The sequence below is a fragment of the Jaculus jaculus genome, chromosome X (assembly GCF_020740685.1).
Source record: "Jaculus jaculus isolate mJacJac1 chromosome X, mJacJac1.mat.Y.cur, whole genome shotgun sequence".
NCBI lineage: Eukaryota > Metazoa > Chordata > Mammalia > Rodentia > Dipodidae > Jaculus > Jaculus jaculus.
The window spans coordinates 128,068,875-128,086,932 of NC_059125.1; the positions used below are offsets into that span (position 1 = coordinate 128,068,875).

General features: G+C 37.5%; 1 pseudogene; it reads right to left on the bottom strand.

The window, feature by feature from the left end:
* Positions 1–285: 285 nt before the first annotated feature.
* On the bottom strand, positions 286–1,207 carry LOC101602678 (annotated as a pseudogene).
* Between the last annotated feature and the right edge of the window lie 16,851 nt (positions 1,208–18,058).

Genomic DNA, 18,058 nt, shown 5'->3' on the forward strand with positions numbered 1-18,058 from the left:
AGTGTTGTCATACAGGTTCAGCAGTCATATTGACAAATTTATAGCCAGAACTCACATATTTCCACCTTAATATTTCTCAGTGGGCAATTGTTTCCAAAAGTATACATTGTGTAGCACATATCATTTTCCCCTAGTGCATTTCTACACATCCAAACAACTGCTTAAAAACAGTTACAGGAAGCAATTAAATTGTTCTTACCAAGTTTTCATTTGTAAGCAAGGAAAACACTATGAATAAAATATGAGCAAGTCTTAATAATACCTATTCTTGAGACACTCAATAGTTTAGGGACAATGTGACAATATTTTCTGTAAGGCAGCTTTCACGTTCTGATTCCTCAAACTATAGATGAAAGGATTTAGTATGGGGATCACCATTGTGTAAAACACTGAGATCATCTGATTTCCTGCCTGGGATCCATGTCAAAATGGCTGCAAGTACGTGTACATAGTTGTTCCATAGTATAGGCCAGTAGCAGTCAAGTGGGAAGCACAGGTGGAAAAAGCTTTCTGTTTTCCAGAAGCTGAGTGAATTTCCAAGATAGTCATGATTATAGACATGTAGGAGACAAACATCACCACAGTGGTGGTGACCAGGGTGAATCCACCACAGCCAACAACCAAAACCTGGGTAACCTAGGAATCTGAACAAGCCAGGGCCAACAGTGGAGGGATGTCACAGAAGAAGTGTGGGATAACATGTGGTTGGAAGCATGATAGCTGTGTGATAGAAGCTGTTACAGCAGTCATGCTAACTAACCCGTCTAGGCAGCATTCTGCTACCAAAAGAAGACAACAGACTCTTAACATGGTAATGTGGTAGAGCAATGGGCAACACATGGCAGTACAGCAGGCATAGGCCGTGGAAGCCAAGACATTACATTCAGCAGAGGCAAAGATTATTAACAAGCCCATTTGAGTCACACACTCAAGGAAAGAACCTTTCTGTAGCTGAGATAATCAATTTGCTAAAGTCCTCAAGGTTGTGATAAAACAGAAACAGACATCAAGGAAATCTAGATTAGAGAGAAAAAAGTATATGGGGGTGTGAAGGCAAGGACTGACTTTGATCAGGATCGCCAGGCCTAGGTTCCCCAGCATGGTGATGCTATAAATGGTAAAGAAGACGCCAAATGTGGGCTGCAAGCTGATGGTTATCTGTTATGCCCAGAAGGACAAATTCTGTTTCTATAGATGAATTCTCCATTGACACAGCCAAGGGTTAGTCTTGACTTGATAAAAATTGTTGAGATATGCTTAAAGTGAGAAAACAAGAGGAAACTGAATAATGTGGGTAAAATAGTCCCACTCAAAACATAAATTTATGACATTATCCAACCTATTCCCCCATCTTTATTCATCCATTAAATCCCTTCCCACATGTCACCATTTTTTAGTCATAACATGTAACAGGCTAATGAAAACATGCCAAAGAAAAGAAGAGAAAAAGAAATCTTGGGAAGTAAAAGAAATGCAAGTAGGAAATAGAGTAAAGGCCTAGGAGCCAAAAGATCCTTGATATGATCTTGCTAAAGTGATTGTATGACTGGAAGATTATACCTTATCATTATACTAGGCTACACATTCCTAGAGAAAAAAAAATCACACTATGTAACTTCTTCTCACTTTCTCATCCATGCCCAGGAAAGTCTTGGAAATGAGGTTACAAAAGAGTAAATAGGTTGACTAATTTCATCTTCACATACAACCCTTTTTCACACCTTCAGAATTTAGGCCATTATTTCTGACACAGTAGAAGTCACCAATACTCACTATTTGTGTTGGTCAGCAAAGGATTTTTGAGGAACATAGGCATCTCTTTGCTGAAAGATTATTTCAGAAATAAGTGTTCTTAAATGACCATAAAAATCTGAGCACAGTGTGAAGGCATCACTTGGATCCTGTAAAAGATCAGCAAAAAAGGACCAATGACCCAGGATTCAGCAGCTTCTGGCTAACTGTTGTTCAATTGATTTCTTTGACCATGTTTAGGCCAAAGAGGATGCAAATTCAAAATTAACTGTAACTTCTGTATTGACCTAGTGAATAACTGTTTTAAAGCAAAGGACTGGGCTAGAGAGATAGTCTAGCCATTAAGGTGTTTGCCTGCAAAGCCAATGGACCTATTTTCAATTCCCCAGGACCCACATAAGGAAGATGCACAGGGTGGCATTTGTGTCTGGAGTTTGTTTGCAGTGGCGCCCATTATCCCCCCCCTTTCTCTCTGTCTGTCTCTCTTTCTCTCTCTTCCATTTCTCAAATAAATAAATAAAAATCCAATATTTTTAAAGCAAAGTACCAAGTAGCAAAATGGTTCTTATCAGATGGTGCTGAAACTGTGGCCCCACGCTTGCCCTGATGTGAGATGGCAGCTTCCCATGAAGCACCACACAGTAGACTGAATAAGTTCATGCAACTCCCTATCTCCATTTAAGGAATCTAACTCAACTCTCCATCCTCTGAATCACTGTACAACCATTGGTGAGAAAAATCTAGAAGGTCAGAGAAGGGGTGTCTGAAGAGAAATTCCAATCCTGATTTAAAAGAAAAGCATGGGGCCAGGAAGTATATTAATGGTAGATCTCTTACATGTGTGAAGCCCTGTGTTTGAGTCATAGAAATTAAAAGAAAACAGGAAAAAAAAAAAAACTACATTTGTTGTCGTCCATCAGAAAGCACAGGTTCATTAACTATAATAGTACTTAAGCTTACAGATTCTGAAGCCATATGGACCTGTTTGAATCTCTGCTCAGGAAATCAGTAGCTCTGTGGTATAGGACACAGCCTAAGTTTTAGTTGACTCGATAAAAGAGAAGCATTTAGGGCTGGAGAGATGGCTTAGCGGTTAAGAGCTCGCCTGTGAAGCCTAAGGACCCCGGTTTGAGGCTCGGTTCCCCAGGTCCCACATTAACCAGATGCACAAGGGGGCGCACGTGTCTGGAGTTCGTTTGCAGAGGCTGGAAGCCCTGGCGCGCCCATTCTCTCTCTCTCCCTCTCTCTGTCTTTCGCTCTGTGTCTGTCGCTCTCAAATAAATAAATAAATAAATAATGAAAAAAAAGAGAAGCATTTAGGAGCACATATGCCATGAGACAATTCTAAAAATTAAATGAAATGTTGTAAGTGCCTAGTACCTACTAGGAGCTCACTAAATTATTTTCTGCATTCCTTTATGACTACTGATGTCTGTAGTATATATTTGCTACCATTTCCTCAGTGAACTGGAGCAGAAGTATTATGTGTATCATTAATATTTCCAAGTGACAGAAGTGAATCTTTGAGTAACTACCTAAAATATAATCACCACGCTCCACTCGCTTACTGTCCTGTGTCTCCACCACAGACAACAAACTTTTGTCAGCACGGATGAAGAGAAGATTTTTCACCTGCATGAATAATTCAGTTTCTTTTTAATTGTTCTTTTTGTTGTTAGTGTTGTTCTACCCAAGCTGTTTGGGCGAGCCCCTGTTTCTGCAGCACAAAGTGGAACATTTCTCAATGTGTACCTCCAAATGGGGAAGACTGTAGGAGAACAAAATGGGACCCCCCCATGTAATGAACAGAAAGAGAACCGCTTTCAGAAATAAAGATGTAGGTTCATGTCCTGACACTGTATTATCATTTGTTGGTGGAAAAAAAAAATACTTAGTTACTTTGAGTCCCAAATTTTATCTCAAAAAAATGGGAACAAACAATATCAGCTATGCTTCTTTTAAGGTAGGCATGAAGATCAAATATGATAATGAATGTGGAAGTGCTCTGTAAACTCTGAAGGGTGATACAATACACACAGAATAGATCCCTACTATTATTCCACCCTGGAAGGTGGGAGAGGGAGGAGGCACACGTCAATCTGCTCATTTTTTGATGCCTGCTCCAGCTCCTGCTTACAGAGCAGCACTCTCTGCCCTCCTACTCCCCCCCACACACACACATCATCTGCTTTACCTCTCCACTGGGAGAGTTTCAACCTGTGAATGCTTAAACAAATAGCTCTAAACCGTTCTTATATCTTGGATCGCAAGAAAGACATGTTCCTTTAAGAGCTATTTTCACATTCTCCTGTCATTTTTCAAATTTCCCATTTTAGGATAACACTCTTCCTTGGCATTTACATGCGTAGCAAGTTATTCAGTAAATATACTTGAATGAGTAAGTGACTTAAAGTCTTAAAAAGTCTTAAAAACAGTGAAACCTTTTTTTTTTAATTTAAAGTGAGATTGAATCGCTTTTCCTTCCCAAAGGAAATAAACATCAAACGTGAGGCTTAATAAAGGAGTGGTTTGATCCTCTCTGCCACACCGGCTGCAGCATTCGCTACTGTCATGAACGCAAGCAGAGCAGGTTGATCATTATCCTGGATCATGTGTCCTGCATGTTTACTTGTTGGAAGTACTCAGGCACTCCTGTCTGTGAAAGAAGTGACCTTTCCCAATTTTAATAATGTATTCATGTACTTGTTTCTAGAGGCATTTACATTTACAGCACTGTTCCTCAAAAAGTTGATTACCTCCTTGTCATTCTTCAGTTCTATAATCCACTGTGAGTCTTCCCAAAGTAGCAGACCATTTAGAATTTTTCATTTATTTACCTATGCAATAAAAGGTCTTAGTATTTAGTACATGCCTGACTTCCAAAAATCATCTATTCCAGTCCACTCATTTTTAGGTATTAAAAAAAAAACAAAACACCTGAACTTCAAAGAGTTCAGAGCATTTGTATCAGAGTTGGCATTGAAACCCAGATATTCTGACCAAATTCGGTGATTATGTTTATGACACTATTTTGACTTCTCCTTAATTTGTTTTCTGAAGTTATTCTAGAGGGAGCTTTTACCTTTCATACATTCATTCCTCTAATAATAGATGAAAGGCAATTATCTGTCACTGTATTGGAGCAATATGATCTTCAGCAACTTGCTTGTTTGTTGTGGGTCCTAGTTCCTTCAGCAATAAAAATATGGCAGCTAGCCTAGGTGGTCTCTGAAGCTCTTTGTAGCTTTGAGCTCTAATTTTCCATGGCTCTGTGAGTCATCCTGTTCAAAGGTCACCAGTCATTCTCAATTTCTGACGGAGAGAGGCTGCAAGAGCACATTTCTATGGTTATGTGAATCACTGTTGGACAATCCCTTCTGCCCTTCACTGCTCTATCAGCCCTCAGTGTCAGAAATGTCTTAATGGCATCTACTTTCTGTTCAATGTACTGAAGACCATTGAGGCAATAGTGTTGTGGGGAGGGTACTGCTTTACTTCCTCCCTACATGAATGTATAAAGTACTTTGTCAAAGATCTGGTCAAAGCATACAGGCATATTATCACAGTAAGGATGGCCAAACTGGTTGGCCTTTCTGAAATGTATGTCTTCATGTAAAGTTAAACTAATACTACCCAACTTAAATGATTGTTATGAAGGTTAAATAAGAAAAAACTTAAAGTGATTAACATATATATATTTAGGTGTTTAATACATGTTACATTTGCTTTTCCATAAGAGTCCATTTCTACTGCATGATTCAATTTATATTAACTGTTAGTAAACAGATAAATCTGTAGAAATAGAGAGAACACTATTGTTTCCAGGGTCTTCAAGGGTGATGTAAAAATGAAAGAGAAACAATTTCTTTATTTGGATGATGACACTGTTATAAACATGGCCACAGTGATGAGGGAATAACTGAGTACCCGAAATTATTGGCTTGTACACCTTAGATGTATGAAATATGTAGCACGTGAATTATGCCTCAATACAGTTTTTACCAAAGGAAGTTTTGATAAATGTTGCAGAAAGCAAAAGTCCATGGCTAGAATTTCATCACTCTAGTGATCACAGAAGGTAGCTGATACACCGGATGAAATCACCTAGTTAGCAGTATTCTGAACATTTTTTTTGTGGGGGGATTCAAGGTAGGGTCTCACTCTAGTCCAAGCTGACCTGGAATTCATTTTGTAGTCTAAAGTTGCCCTTGAACTCATGGCAATCCTCCTACCTCTGCCTCCCAAGTGCTGGGACTAAAGGCATGTGCCACCAAGCCCAACATATTTTGAACAATTTAACAATGAAAAAGGAAATATTTAAAAGAAATGATAAAATTATGAATGTAGAACTAAAGACTTGAATAAATGGAGAGACACCTTATGCCTTACTGATATTAATAAAGGGAAAATATAGATTTAATGAATGTAAATTTACAAATTCATAGGATATAAGCAAACTATAAACAGATGTGATTCATCTATAAGGAAAAGAAAACAAAAAATATGGAGAGGTGATAGTAGTTGAAAGCATCTCAGGTTTTAAACTTTATTATAAAACCATTCATATAAAGACTGGCATCAGGTTAAAAGCAAAGATTGATCAAAGAAATAACAAATTTTAGAGAAAGAGCTAAATTCTTTTTTAAAAACTTCTCTGGAAGAGTAGAAAACACACACACCACGTGAATAAATAAATATTGGTAAAACTGAGTTGGCGAAAGAAGTGATTTAAGGCATGTAACTCATCAAATGCTTCAATAAATGTCAGTTATATCAAATTTTAAAAGGCATGAAGGAGAAAATATTCAACATATATGAAAATGTAAAACTAAATTCAAAAACTTGTAAAATTAAACAAAAGAATTGATCCTATGAAATTAGAAAATAAAAATACAACATCATTGTATCCAGCTATGTGGTTGCTAGAAAAAAAATGAGATATCATCAAAGTCAGAATAATGTGCTAGAATTAAGATGATGTATTCATATATGACTAAAAATCTTTTGTACATGGTATTATAAAATGAAGACCACAGGCTGGAGAGATGGCTTAGTGGTTAAGGTGTTTGCCTGCAAAGCCAAAGGACCCAGGCTCAATTCCCCAGGACCCATGGAAGCCAGATGCACAAGGGGGCGCATGCATCTGGAATTTGTTTGCAGTGACTGAAGGCCCTGGAGCTCCCATTCTCTCTCTCCCTCTTTCTGCCTCTTTCTCTCTCTCAAATAAATAAAGTAAACATTTTTTTAAAAATGAAGATCATTTAGAAAACAACCGATAGGGATAACAAATATGTAGTAAACATAATTTTAAACATACTAGTCAAAATGTAAAGAAATAATAGAAGAAAGATATATAACATGCATAGTAGGGAACACACTGAACATGCAATCATATGGCCAAGCATATAATATCAGGAAAAATGTAAGTTAAGACAAAATTTCTCCTAACACAGTATATATGCATATAGTAAATACCACTGTTCAGAAGCAAGCCACCATGTACATTATTAATGGTAATGAACATTTTCAGAACGAACTAAGCTGGTGTAAGTCCACTTTCAGGAAGACACAGTGAAGGATATAATCCAAAAATGTTGATAATAAATTATGCAAAACGTTATCACATTGACGTTTAAGTATTCATCTTCTATATTTGTATAGCTGTAAGAAATGATAGGATATGCTCACATGACTCATTTATGTGTAAGACTTAATTTCTGCCTTAAAAACCTTTAATGTATTAGGGAAAGAAATTGTAATTACAAATTATTTCATGTAGAAAGAGACAAAGAAGTATGAGAGCAAAGAAGAGGTCCTGATTTCATTGATGTGAATAAAGTGGGGTGGAGGTAAGGAGAGAAAAGGGAGTGGTAAGACTGAACACAGGCATTGAAAGGTGAATAGAGTTTGATGAAGGATGTGAATGGTTAAAAGAGAAAAGGGCAGTCCATGAAAAATTACAACCACCTAGTAACTGGAGGATGGCTAAACACATGATTCTATATTAGCTGGCTAGATGGCCATGTAATTACTACTAGAAACAACCAAGGAAATAATTTCTGAAATAACCTCAGGCCACATAAAACTGTGGCTACAACTTATAAAGGTCAGACAGGCATTCAGAGTGCTACATATCAACAGAGTATGACTCACTGAAGTTGCTCAAGTTCCCCAATTTTAAAAAGTCAACACCACATAAAGGTGAGTGCTAAGTCAAACCTACAAGAATTTGCTTTGATCCTTGATGGGAATTAAATTCTCAAGGTGGGCACAGCTGGGAGCGTGGGCTCCTTTCTACAGCATCTTCTAGCTGTAAGACGGGATATCTGTTGGTTACTGCAGAGAGTTGGATCCTGTGTGTCCTGCCTTCTCAAAATTCCTACAATCACCAGCCAACTATTTGATATGCTTTCCCTCCACTTAGCCTCTCCCAGCCTCACACCCTAGTCCACTAAATCCTCCTCTATTTCAACAAAGCAATCACAATACCTAGTCTTCAAAATCTCTGAGTAATGATACCAGAGTTAGAAGGACTCTGGTCATCTGTCTTGTTTTACTAAGTCTACTGACAGGGAAAAAGAAAAGCACCCAGGATTGGGAACCTAAGTTTATGTAAGCTTGGAATTCATCAGCTCTGATTTCTGCCTGCTACATTCTTATCCAAATTTATTGTGTGTTCCCTCTACAGACATAAAATAGAAATGTGAAAAGCAATTTAGAGTTACTCAAAGAAAGACTTGTCTCTCTACCTGAAGTTTTTCAAGTTATAGGCTCCAAGCAAACATGTCAAAATAGATCCATTTTTATTGTATGGTCTAAATCACTGGCTCTTAATGAAAGGGCCCACCTCATTTTTGTACCTCTCTATTCTGTATGATTTCAACAAAAGGCATGAGACCACTCTACTCACCTATAATTTCTTCTTTTTCTCAAGAAGGCCTTTAGCATTCTACTCATGTTCCCCAATTATTTCTTCTGGAAAGAATGAGCCATTTTGCTTCTTGGATGTCTTTCCATATGCATGGCTAATCATAAGCCAAGTGTGAAAAGCAATGTACATCATATAATACATAAGCACTCTCTCTTGAGGAAATCTGAGCCTAATTGGAAGGCTACTATGTAAATGAGCTCTTTCCTTCATCATATATTGTGCTTACGTAAATATTTTTTTCAAAAAGCATCTTCCAACAGTTTTCCCTCCAAATGTCAGTCAAGTCTATTACAACTTCTGTATTTCCCTAAGACCCCTGTGAGATACATACTTACACATTTGCACTGATTATAAGACCGTACCTTCAGGTTCCCTAAGTAAAAAGGACAATGAGCATTTTAGATAAAATTTCAGGTCCCGGCTGCAAATTTGATCCTAACTAACTGTCCCCTTTTTGGCTTAATAACTCCTGCTTTAAATTTTTTTTGTTCATTTTTATGTATTTATTTGAGAGTGACAGACAGAGAGAGAAAGAAGCAGATAGATAGATAGAGAATGGGCGCACCAGGGCCTCCAGCCACTCCAAACGGAACTCCAGATGCGTGTGCCCCTTGTGCATCTGGCTAATGTGGGTCCTGGGAAATCAAGCCTTGAACCGGGGTCTTTAGGCTTCACAGTCAAGAGCTTACTCGCTAAGCCATCTCTCCAGCCCTAACTCCTGCTTTTGAGTCTATAGTTTCTTCACTTGAAAAAAAAAAAACAAACCATCAGATTGGACAGAAGACTTGAAGAAATTTTCTTCCACTTCTAAGATGAAATGAGTTTGACTCCACTGATATTTCAAAGGCAAACCTGCTTTTTGCAAAAGTCAATACTGAAAAGGAGGAAATGGACTGGAGAAATGGTTTAGCAGTTAAGGCACTTGCCTGGAAAGCCTAAGGACCCATGTTTGACTCTCCAGGTGCCACATAAGCCAGATGGACAAGATGATGCAAGCACACAAGGTCATACATACACAAGGAGGCACAGGCACATGGAGTTTTATTGCAGTGGCTGGAGTCCCCCTGTCTACCTCTCTTTGGTTCTGTCTCATAAAAAAAGAAAAAGAAGGACATATACTTTCTTTGTTGTGAAACAAAAAATGGCCCAGAATCTTGGAATTACCACTGCCAGTGTGACTTTAGCCAATTTACCCTCTCTAAGTCTTATCTTTCCTCTTTCCTCTTCAGTGTCAATACAGTAATGCCTTACATGGCTGTTATAATGATTACATAACAAAGTGTGGGTAAAGCAAATGGTACAGGATGGACACTCATTGAATGGTCTCCGTTATTAGCTGCTTTATAGACTAACCCACTATAGCTTCCTATCCCCCAAAGTATTTTGACATTACTTATTTATGAGTACCTTAGATCTCAAAATAAACATGGAAATTTTCTACTTTGTGAGACAATACATTAGAAAGACCATAATTCCTATGTAAATAACTTGACTTTACTTTTATAAAGAAAGTGCAATGGCCGGGCGTGGTGGCGCACGCCTTTAATCCCAGCACTCGGGAGGCAGAGGTAGGAGGATCGCCGTGAGTTCAAGGCCACCCTGAGACTGCAGAGTTAATTCCAGGTCAGCCTGGACCAGAGTGAGACCCTACCTCGAAAAACCAAAAAAAAAAAAAAAAAGAAAGTGCAGTTATATGACCATTTCAGTCATCCAGTGAGTTGGCAGAGCCAAGTCCAGAGCCCATGTTCTCTTATTCCCAAGTCAGTAAATTTTATACATCCAACAGATTCTCTTTCTATGAGGCTATATTTCTATTCACAGTTTGTGACAGAATACAAAAAATAACAATGTTTTTTATTCATCCTATGACTTAGCTACGTCTATCCTGAAAAGCTAAGTAACCTGTAAACTAAAAATTCTAGATCAGAAAGTCAAATTAAAACATGGGCAGCTGAGGAAATAAAAAAGGTAAAGTAATGTTACTGTTTATCTCCCCATATCTATTCCTGTGACATTTCAAGTTATACGGACCATGAAGTAATGATACTTGTGTCTATTTAGCCAGAAACCAACAACTTGTCTGACTACTCTCATCCCTTCAAGCAAAGGTAATCAAGTCCACCTAATACTATCTTTTAAATTCCTCTTGATTCTTAATGGTTATGTTCTTATGTTCCCTCTAAAACTCATAGAAAATTTAGTTTTCATTGTAACATTACTGAGAGATGAGACCTTTTAAGTGTTGATTACGTCAAGTAGACTCTGTCCTTGTGAATACACTAATGCTCTTATGGAAGTAGGTTCCTGATAAAAATGATAAATTCATGTACATCCTATAACCAAAGCACAGGGTGTGTCCAGAAACAGGGCATCTAATTCTGAGGGCAACCATGATCAATAATAGTCTATATTCTTCTAGGAGCTTCTGTGGCCTCCTTTGCCAACAACTCATTAGGAAGTAACTCACCTCTGACACTGGGATGTTCAAATGTCCTATGGCTTCTGGGAGCAAGCAGCTTTATACACTTATGTTGGGAAACTTCATTTTAAAACTGGTAAGCTGGATGTGGTGATACATGTCTTTAATCCCTGAATGCTAGAGGAAGAGGTAGAAGGATCGCAGTGAGTTGGAGGCCACCCTCAAACTTCATAGTAAATTCCAAGTTATTCTGGGCTACAGTAAGACTATCTCAATAAAACAAAACAAAAATAAAAACTGTTTTTTTTTGTTTTGTTTTTTTGTTTTGTTTTTCAAAGTAGGGTCTCACTCTAGCTCAGGCTGACCTGGAATTCACTATGTAGCCTCAGGGTAACCTCGAACTCACAGTGATCCTCCTACCTCTGCCTCGCGAGTGCTGGGATTAAAGGCGTGTGCCACCACTCCCAGCTTCAAAAAAGCTTTTTAATTTTTTGTTTTGTTTTAAGTATCAGTGATTTCTTTTTCAATATTTTATTTTTATTTATTTGAGAAAGAGAGTGAGATGCAGAGAGAGAGAGAGGGTGAGGGTTAGGCCAAGAAAAAATGGGCATGTCATGGTCTCCAGCCTCTGCAAAAGAACTCCAGACATATGTGCCACCTTGTGCAACTGGCTTACGTGGGTCCTGGAAAATTAAACCTAGGTCCTTCGGCTTTGCAGGCAAGTGCCTTAACTGCTAATCTATCTCTTCAGCCCTCAGGAGGCAGAGGTAGGAAGATTGTTGTGAGTTCAGGGCCACCCTGAGACTACATGGTAAACTCCAGGTCAGTCTGGAGTACAGCAAGACCTTACCTAAACCCCTCCCCAATTTTTTTTTAATTTTTAAATTTTTATTAACATTTTCCATGATTATAAAAAAAATCCCATGGTAATTCCCTCCCTCCCCCCTGACACTTTCCCCTTTGAAATTCCATTCTCCATCATATTACCTCCCCATCTCAATCATTGTACTTACATATATACAATATCAACCTACTAAGTACCCTCCTCCCTTCCTTTCTCTTCCCTTTATGTCTCCTTTTTAACTTACTGGCCTCTGCTACTAAGTATTTTCCTTCTCACGCAGAAACCCAATCATCTGTAGCTAGGATCCACGTATGAGAGAGAACATGTGGCGCTTGGCTTTCTGGGCCTGGGTTACCTCACTTAGTATAATCCTTTCCAGTTCCATCCATTTTTCTGCAAATTTCACAACTTCATTTTTCTTTACCGCTGAGTAGAACTCTATTGTATAAATGTGCCACATCTCCAATTTTTTAAATATGTGTATTTTTTAAATTGTCTTACCAGGTAGAAGCTTTCAATATGGCTTATTCTTATGAACTTAGCTTTGGTTCATCTTTCCACTACTGCCTTCTCTGCCTTCTCTCCCCACCCCATCCTTGCTTAAGCCTTACCCTCCTGATTTTACCTCTTCTGCTTTGATGTCACATGCATTCTATTCTCCCCTTGCATAACCTCTTTGCCTCCATGCTCCCTTTCCAGCGTCCTGGCTTCTATAGGCACTCATTCTGACTTTCGCACTCATTCTGACTTACATCCACTAATCTAAAGACTTGAAGTTAGAATTCACATATGAGTGAACATACAGTGCCTGTTTCTGGGCCTGGGTTACCTCATTCAGTATGATCATCTCTACTTCTATCAATATGCTTGTAAATTTAATAATTCAATTTTTCTTTACATCTTAATGACATTCCATTGTATAGATGTGTGTCTCTCTTCTCTGTCTCTGTATGCATACAAAGATGTCAAAAATGCACATTGGGAAACAGATGGCACCTTCAAAGAATTGGTATTGGGAATATTGGGTATCTATATCTAGGCTCTTACCTCTCACTGTGCACAAACAATCAACTTCAGGGCTAGAGAGTTGCTTATCAGATAAGGTGCTGCCCTGCAAATCCCAATGACCAAGGTTTGATTGCCCAGTACTCATGTAAAACCAGATGCACAAAGTGACACATGCATCTGGAGTTCACACGTCTAAGCAGTGGCTCCTGGAACCATGTGCACTTCATGACCATGCATTTTCCATGCTTGCAAAACCAATAAGAGTTGTACAGGACATAGCCATATTGTTAATTTAGGGAGAAAATAAAATGACCTTGAACAGAGCAGGTTTCTTCCTTTCAAGAGTTTGAATTCCTACCATTATTTCAATGTAAAGTAGTTGGACTATCCTTAATCATGGTAATATCTCCTTAACAATAGCAGTTTCAGCAACTAGTCTCAATGCCAGTAATTTATAGCTTGTTTGAATTTCTCCAATTTTAAGTCTTATATCTCTTAGCTCCCTGTCATTCACTAAGCACATGAAATTACTTTCAACTTCATCCTTGATTAAACTACCAGGCATATGCAGCAGAACAAAGCCAGTCCTTTATGCAAGTAGACCAGTTTCAATAAAGTCCTCTGAAGTCTTTCCTTCTTTAAAGTTCATAAGCAAAGCCTCCAAATGCAATTCTCTCTTCATTTACCATTTTAAAACTCACCGTAATAATCCATAAAACTTGACTTACCACTCTGGAAGGTACCTTCAGTTGCAAGTACCAAGTTCTATCTCATTCTTCCAACACAAAAGTTCCAAAAGACAAAAATTCACATGGTCAAATTCTTTGCAGCAATAATCACACCACTATTCTGGTAGCAGTTTCTATTGTAGTCAGCTCCACACTGCTGGGATGAACTTTCAAACCCGACACAGTTTATGGGAGGAAAGGGATTTATTTTGGGCTTAAAGATCCAGGGAACGTTTCATAATTGCAGAAGAAGCTGATTCCCTTTCACAGATCCAAGCAGAGAGATACAACCACATACCAGTACCACAAGCAAGCAAGCACAAAACCAGCAACAAATAGCAAGGAAACCCAGGCAGAGCTCAAGAACTCTGCATATGTTTAGGCTTGAAATCAGATACATTCCCAGTGACACCTCCTCCATCGAAATGGCTGGAGACTGGCTTTAAAAAGAAACACCCAAGTCTACTAGGGGACATATATTCAAACACAACACCTACTCTATGGTGCTCTGATTTACCAACAGATAATAGTTGAAGACATGGTCAAGTCATTCTTCTTCCTCTAGCAGGTTCTAATCTTTTTTCACCTGAACTACTACTGTAATCTGTTAGTGCATCTCCATTTGTCCATAATTATCTTACATAAATAAACTTATTAAGTATAGCCAATTATAATTTTAAAATGAAATATTTTAAGACAAATATTATTTTATGTAATACTTATATTATTTTGTAAATTTGTCTCCTGAGTTGTTAATTTCCTTACATGTATTTAATTAATTTATTATAAACATATTTTTATTTGGTCCCACAATTGCTACCATATGTTATGACTGAAAATATTACCATAGAATCAGCCTAGATATCAATCAACAAATGAATGAAGAAAATGTGGTATGTATACACAATGTGGTTAAAAGAAGAATGAAATTGTGTCATTTGCAAGCAAATGGATGGAACTGAAGATTAGCACATTAAGTTTGACTCCTAATGATAAATATTACATACTTTCTCTCATATAAAGAAACAAGATTAAAAAATAAGACATGAAAGTAGAAGGATGAAAACTTTGGAAGAGGAAGGGGCCAATGGTAGCAGCAATAGAAGTTAATGGGAGGAGAATGTGATCAAAGTACATGATATACATGTATAAAATGTCATAATAAACCATGATTTTATACAATGTATATATAAACATATAAGAAATATATTTTTGGGCTGGAGACATGGCTTCACAGTTAAGGCACTGGTCTACAAAGCCTGAAGACCCAGGTTCAATGCCCCAGAGCCCATGTAAGCCAGATGCACATTGTGGCACATGCGTCTAGGGTTTGTTTGCAGTGGCTAGACACCCTAGAGCACCCATTTTCTCCCTCTCTCTTTCTCTCTCTCTTTCTTTCTCTTTCTCCTGGCAAATAAATAAATAAAATATTTTTAAGATAATGCATTGATGAATGAATTGAAGAAGGCACACAAACACACACAGGAATGACATCCATTTTATGGACTTGAAAAGTAATACTGTTTACATGTTCCATATACAAAATCATCTATAAATTCATTGTAATCTCTACAGAAATGCCCATGAGATTCTCTATAAAATTAAGAAAAAAATTAACATGGAAGCACATTATAACCTGAAAGTTAAAATTACCTTTATTTGTAAAAAGCAGAAAGCATCATTTTATAATGCCTGAGTTCAAAATATACTACAAAACTATACTAATCAAAACACCATAGTAGGGGCATAAAAGCAGACACATAGGCCAATTGAACATGATAGAGAACATTGAAATAAATACATATATCCATAGCAAGCTTATTTTGGCAAAGTTGCTAAGAGTATGCAGAGGATAAAAGAAAGCTTTTGCTCTAAATCAGTAACACATGCAAAAGAATGAAACTATAACCATATTTCTCATTAGTTACAAAAATCAACTCAAAATTGAGTAAAAGCTTAAATAAATATAAGTTCTGAAACTATCAAACTACTAAAAAGAAGGAGAAAAGCTTCAGAGTTGGAGTTGGTATGAAAATTTTGAAGGAACTCTTCCTTGGAAGGTCTAGAGGCAAAAGAAGGTTGTAGATAGGGAGTGGTGGGAAGAAATTGATCCATGGGTTCCAAGGCTTCACCTCCAAATAATCACAAACTATGGACAAAATATTCAAAATACATAAGATTATGAGGTATATTTCACATTCAAATTGCTACACCTAGTGATTGTGGATAAAGTGGTTCATTTCAGGCTGCCCTGAAATAGGGGTGGTGGTAATGGTTTATTGAGAATACTCCCTGTAGTCTGGAGATGACAGGAAGATAAACTTGTTCTCAAGGCAGTGGCCTAAATTCTCTTACCAGACAGATTCTCAGTACTGCTTCAGAAACATCAAAAGACAAATGTCTGATGTCTCTCTGGACTGAATGTAAGAGCAAACATGAGGTCATCCTTATTGTCTAAGATTTGTGATCCCCTCAGTGTTCTCACACCAGTAATGAAGCCTTATCCCTTAGGGGAGCAGTAACTCAGAAGCTGAGGCACTAGACACTCTACAGTCACACAGAGCTTCAACCAAGTCAGTGATCACAGAAGGGTGAAATACAGATTCAGGAGTTTATTAAAACTTGCTACAAGAGAACGACTCCTGTGGAACAGGAAGGAATATCCAGGGAGGAGGAGAGCTCATCCTGTGACTCTGGTTGGACTTTTTATGGGGATGGGAATTTCTAGTGGATCTGGGTGTCTGAAAAAGAAGCAATATTTTCAGAAATCTTAGTTCTCTAGTAAGGTTATAAACTTAATCCTCTAGCAAATTTTCCCAAAGGCTGCAACTTCAGGAAGAAAATAAATAAGGGGAAAAAATCCAGGTTCTACTTGCAGGCTCAGTTATATTTCCTGCATTCATTAAAGGAAACAGCTATCCATTTGGGGGGCCTGGTATTCTTCAATAATATAGTATATATTTCTAAAAGGTCAGAGAACTCAGATACATTTTGTACATGTATGAAGATTGTCAATAGAGGGCTGGAGAGATGGCATAGCGGTTAAGCGCTTGCCTGTGAAGCCACGTTAGCCAGATGCACAAGGGGGCGCTCGCGTCTGGAGTTCGTTTGCAGTGGCTGGAAGCCCTGGCGCGCCCATTCTCTCTCTCACTCTCTATCTGCCTCTTTCTCTCTCTGTCACTCTCAAATAATCAAGTAAATAAATAAAAATCTTAAAAAAAAAAAAAGATTGTCAATAGAAAACCAAAAAAAAAAAAGTCAAGGGAAAGGAATTTGAATGTTTTCACCATAAAATGGCAAATATTTGAAGAGATTGATATGTTCATACTGAATTAAATAATATTATATCTGTATATGTACTGAAACATCACATGATATAACATAAATATTTATATAATGTTATGCTTTTATATATTAGCACAAAATAAACTTAAAAATAAGACATCTAAACTTCTTCATATGTTAGAGGTGCTAAAATAAACATAACAAAGCCCATGATGAAGACAAAATAAGTTAAAAATATTCAGGTCCTCATTTATCTCTAGATAAAATGAAAAACAAAACTTTTGAGGCACAAAGCCATGGCAAAAAGAAAAAGAAGAAAGCATATGAGGACAGCAACAGTGAGGAATAGAAAGGCAAAGGCTCAAGCATTAACTTATTAGCAGACCTAAGAAACCTGAGTCCAAAACAAGAGTCAAGGAAATGAAAAAGAAAGAAAGAAAACAAACAAAATGAAATGCAGATGAATTCCCCAGAAGCTGAAGCCAACATCAGGTACTGCTATCTGTGGGGTGAAAGTGGAGCTCAAAACGGGAAATAGTTGCAAATGTGTTTAAGAAGTCAAATTCCCTCCTTTATTCTTCACAACTGGACAATTCCTTCACATACTTGTGTTTCAAAAATAACTAGAGATTTATTTTCCAGTAATCAAAGTAAAAGTTGTTTGAAATGGAAATCTCAAATACAATTGAATGTGAGATCAAGGGAAAAGCTGGTTACACATAATGAGAAAGCCAAACCTATTCTTCTTCATGGCTCCCAGAAACCAACAGCCAAAGTTATACTCCCAATTCAAAGATTGGAAAAAAAAATTGGCAGAATCTGAATACAATTACATAAAAGTACCTGAAGATAATTACAAGTTCAACAAAGGAAGTGATCCAGGCAAATCTTAGGGAAATAATTTTTAAATTCTTAGAATCAACTGAAAACAAAAGTACAACTTACCAAAATATTTATAATATCACTAACGCAGTTCTAAGAAGAAATTTTATAACTGCTAGTGCTTATATTAAAATATCAGAGAGATTGGGCTGGATAGATTGCTCAGCAGTTAAGGCATTTGCCTGCAAAGCAAAAGGACCTTGGTTCGA